Source organism: Tupaia chinensis, unplaced genomic scaffold (genome assembly GCF_000334495.1).
Source record: "Tupaia chinensis unplaced genomic scaffold, TupChi_1.0 Scaffold000037_16, whole genome shotgun sequence".
Lineage (NCBI taxonomy): Eukaryota > Metazoa > Chordata > Mammalia > Scandentia > Tupaiidae > Tupaia > Tupaia belangeri.
This window is the reverse complement of record NW_006159474.1, coordinates 61035-66078: the sequence shown is the minus strand read 5'-3', so window position 1 is coordinate 66078 and position 5044 is coordinate 61035. Positions and strand designations below refer to the sequence as shown.

The window sequence follows — 5044 nt, the reverse complement described above, 5'->3', positions numbered from 1 at the left end:
GGGGCCGGCAGCCGGGGAGCTCCGCGGGCGGGCGCGGCCCGAGGCGGGGGCGACTCGGACAGCGCGTCAGTGACCTTGTGGGCAGCGACTCGGTGACGCTGGACCCTTTGGAGCACGCCTGGATGCTCTTGGCCTTGGATGGCAAGTGGGACAGCCTGGAAGGGCTGCTCACGTGCAGCCCGGCCTGCTGGGCCAAGCGGGACTTCAACGCCTCCCCCTGCCTGCACTGGGCCGCTAAGCACAGCAGGCAGGAGCTCCTGGCCATGCTGGTCAACTTCGCCAACAAGCACCAGCTGCCGGTGAACATCAACGCCAGGTCAAGCGCGGGCTACACCGGCCTGCACTTGGCAGCCATGCAGGGCCACGTGGAGGTAGTGAAGTTGTTAGTGGGCGCCTACGACACTGACGTGGACATCAGGGACTATAGCGGGGGGAAAAAGGCCTCACAATAGCTGAGTCAGAGCACCACCGAGGAAATCAAGAGCCTGGATGAGGAAGCTGCGGAGAGTGCGGCCCGCAGCGAGGGTGGACTCTGGAGGCTGTCCAAAGTGCTCTCCTTGCACATCACCTACAAGCTGTCACAGGTCCTCGAGGATGGGAGGGACCACCACCACCACCACCACCTCCACCTGACTGAGGGGTGGGCTGGAGGCAAAGCGAAAGAAGCAGGTCGCAAAACCTCCAGCTGCTCTAGAGGGCAGATCAAACCCAGGCTCAACAAAATCCTCTTCAAAACCTGAATCATCCACACTACGCCCTCTTTCAGGGACTCATAAGAGCCACTGGAGGAGGGAGAGGAGGAGGAAGAGGAAGAACAGTCTCTTAAGGGCCACTCTTTGTCCTCATTCAAATTGAGACCAAAGTCAAATGTATTTGGGTAAAAATAATTTCAGGGACGCTAAGGCTGTCTTCAGGAGTAGAATCCTATGTGTGAGTATAAGGAAGTGAGACAGAAAAGAGTGAGACCAAATCGTGCATTCTCCAGGGCTTAGAATGGGTGGGGAGGAGCCGCCCGCATTCTGGGGGAAGTGGATTTCTTTTGAAGTGATTCACCACCATACCTTGCCTCTGCTTCATTCCTCAACCCACCCCTCTGCCCTGGAGTCCCTGTGTCTGAGGACTAGAAAGGCAGCCAAGTCGACTGGACAGAACTGATGGCAGAGGGTTCCTTTGCTTTAACCATTACTGGATACCAAAGTAAGGGATGATGCACTTTGGCTTCTCTGTTGTATAAGTGGTTACTCTTCTAAAAGCAACAAAAAGTGCAAATCCTAACAAAACCGGCAGTATTTACAAGTGAACAAAACTACTCACTGCCCTTGTTTTATTTTTTTACTAATTGCCATTTGCTTTCTAAGGTACTTCTGAAGGTCAATCACAGTTAAAATGCTAAAAATATTAGCTAATAAAAATGGGAATCCTGTTGGTATCCTATTTGTGTTATAAATTGCCTTTCAGTTATTTTTTTTGTAAGCTATTTCAATTTTAATCACTGAAGAAAGAGTAAACATTAACTTTGACAAAATCTGTAGTGTGGTTTCTACCGATAACTCTACAGCCACTCAGTGTTAAGGTACTTTATTAATAACTACGTAGATTTTTTTTATTAAAAACATACTCTTCACAGTCTATGGTACTTTTAAATACTGCCTCTTATTCTGATTCTCACTATAAATTCCCTGGCATTTATATTCTGAGTGTCATATAGCTATTGGTTCTATTTGATATAATCCTACTTAATGGTGCTTAGAGCTGAATTACCCACAGAAACTGTTTCTGGTTTAGATAATTAGAAATTGGCATAAATATTGGTGAAACTATGTTATTAAAATCAACCTAATGATTCTAATCAAAGACTTTATTTTAGTAGTACATAGTACAGTTATAGTCTCCATGCTTGCTAGTAATGTTTTGCGAATGTTTAAAGGTACTAAATCCTTCTGTTTTCCTATGGTTTCTTGACTCTTTTAGAGACATTCGGTAGTTACTGAAAAGCTGGGTAGCAAATCTATTCAGTTAAAAATAGCACTTTATAGAAAAGAGAAGGAATGGGACTATTTCTATATTTAAATGATACTGGCTGTTGCATTCCTTTGTTTATAAATGAACAATAGCATTTAATAAAATTAAAGACTTGTTTATGGTTTTTCATGACATTTTATCCATTTATGTTATAGTAAATGGCTTTATAATTACTTTAAAATTTAACTTACCTATATATTGATTTGTAACAAGAGTAGAAGCAACTTTTGTGGGGGACTACTTTGAACAAGCCCTCCTCCCTTACCTATTCCAGAAACCTGTGTACCTGCAGCCTACAGGGTAAAGGGGTGAGTTAGCCTGCAGAAGGACTTGACCATGTATGAATTGCAGAGCAGTGGCATTTACAGTTCTTAGATATCTCGTTTTCCAAGTCATAGGAATTTATCACAATTTTGTCCCATCTCTCTGGCAACTGAATTTGACTAAAGATGGATAGAAAATATTCACATAGAATATATAAACTATTGTTCATTTGTGTTCCTTTATTTTTGTTTCATAATTATGGAAATTGGTCATGTACATTTGAGAAGCACTTTTATTCATATATGTGGATGGAAAACCAATCTAATTTTGTATAAATTAATAATGAGTTTATTGATGTCGAAAAGCAGTCATTCGTTCCAAATCCATACATGTTTCCTGTGATATATTTAGTGCAGAGTAAGCTCTAACTTCCTGTTGAAGAATTGTAAATTTCATAAACTTGGAAAGCTAAAATAACTTTAATAGGAGACTGTAATAGAAGATGCTTCAGAATTACCTAAAGGTTCTGTTAATAGTCAGCATTAGCTCACAAATGTGTGTGTTAGTAACTATTGGCACAAAATCTATAATTTGCTAGATTCTTAGAAATCGAATTGATATCATGTAACTTTTTTCCCACACCAAAGGCTTTACTTTTTCTAATACTTTATATTTTAAAAACTCATCTCTGAGAGGAAATACTTTTAGCATTCCTCATCAAGATGTACTGGTGTGTACTAGGTGTAGCATTTTCAGCTCCTTAATTCTACATTCCTCTTATTTTTCAATTTCCAAATGGAGTTTATACAAAGCAAATGATTTATGTAGTTTGGTATTCAGAGAGTTGTGCCTACTATTAATGAAAATATATATGTCAGGTTCTTAGATGTTTATTGATATGAGACTGTATGACTAAAATGGCCAAGTATGTCCATGTGTCTCTTATAGGTACACTTTAAACCGGTGAATATTTGTCACAATTCTCTTCAATTTCATGGTATATAAAGTGTACCTAGCTTCTATAACTTGAAAATCTGGTACTATTTTATTCATGCTTGAAAATTTGGAGTCTTAAATATCTTATCTCTCCCTTTTATTTTATTTTAATTTTTTAGTAAATAAATCTTGAGAGTTTGAAAATGCAACATCTATTTCTAAAGTTAGTTTTATCAAAATAAAAGGTTCACAAAAAAAAAAAAAAAGAACTGGAGTTACGATACTAATTTCTGACCAAATAGGCTTTAAAACAAAAACTTTTTGAAGAGACAAAGAAGAGCACTATATCATAGTAAAAGGCTCTATAGAGAAAGAAGATATAACGCTTATAAATATCTATGCACCCAACACAGAAGCACCCAAATATGTGAAGGAAAGACTGTTAGACCTAAAAGGAAAGATAGACTGCAACATACTAATTGTTGGAGATCTCAACACCACACTATGCCCTCTGCACAGATCATCTAGGAAAAAAATATGTAAAGAGATCAAGGGTCTAAAAGATAACCATAAATCAAATGGACTTAACAGACATCTATAGAACTTTCCATCCAAAAACCACAAAATACACTTTTTTCTCACCCCAACATGAAACCTTTTCAAAGATTGACCACATCATAGGGCATAGAGCAAGCCTCTACAGAGAGAGAGTTTAGAATCTATATCCAGCATCTTCTCCGACCACAATGAAATTAAACTTGATTTTAATTTCAAGAGAAATCCTCAAAAATACACAAATACATGAAAACTAAATAACCTAATTCTGAATTACTCAACTGCTACTGAAGAAATAAAGACTAAAATCAAAACATTCATGGAAGCCAATGACAATGATGACAAGAGTTTCCATAATCTTTGGGACACTGCTAAAACAGTCATTAGAGGAAAGTTCATAGCAATTAGTGCACATAAGAGGAATATGGAAAGGAGGCAAATAGATCACCTACCATTGTGCCCCACAGAATTGGAAAAGCAACAGCAAAAAGATCCCAAATAACTCCAGGAGAAAGAAAATAATAAAGATCTGAGCAGAAATAAGTGAAATAGAAAATAAATGTACTATACAGAAAATAAATGAAAGTTAAAGCTGGTTCTTTGAAAGGATAAACAAAATTGATAAAGCACTACTGAGATTTATTAAGAAGAAGAGAGAAAGGAATTAGGTGAATCAAATCTGCAATGAAAATGGTAACATAACAACAGATATAGTAGAAATTTGAAACATCATTAGGGGATACTTTGAACATTTATATGCTAAGAAACAAGACAATCTGGATGAGATGGTCAGATTCCTGGACAAATATAATCTACCAAGAATGAGCCAGGAGGATATAGAAAGTTTGAATAGGCCCTTAACAAGCCAGGAGATTGAATCAATAATAAATAACTCCAAGCAAAGAAAAGACCTGGCCCTGATGGATTAACCTCTTAATTCTACAAAACTTTCAAAGAAGAATTAACCCCCATTCTGCTCAAGTTATTTCTAAAGATCCAGAAGAGTGAATCTCTCCCTAATTCATTCTGTGAAGTCTCTATCACCCTTATCCTTAAAACAGATAAAGAGAGGACAAGGAAGGAAAACGATAGACCAACATCCCTGATGCATATAGATGCAGATTTCTCAACAAGATACTAGCAAATTGTATCCAACAACTTATAAAAAGATCATACACCATGATCAGGTAGGCTTTATTCCAGGAATGCAAGGTTGGTTCAACATATGCAAAACCATAAATGTAATACATCATATTAACAGGAATAA

The 5044-nt window shown here is 38.1% G+C and overlaps 1 pseudogene; it reads left to right on the top strand.

Annotated features, from left to right (window-relative positions):
• The window catches only part of LOC102491491 (ankyrin repeat domain-containing protein SOWAHC-like), a 1517-nt pseudogene extending 636 nt beyond the window's left edge, over positions 1–881 (top strand).
• Positions 882–5044: the final 4163 nt, after the last annotated feature.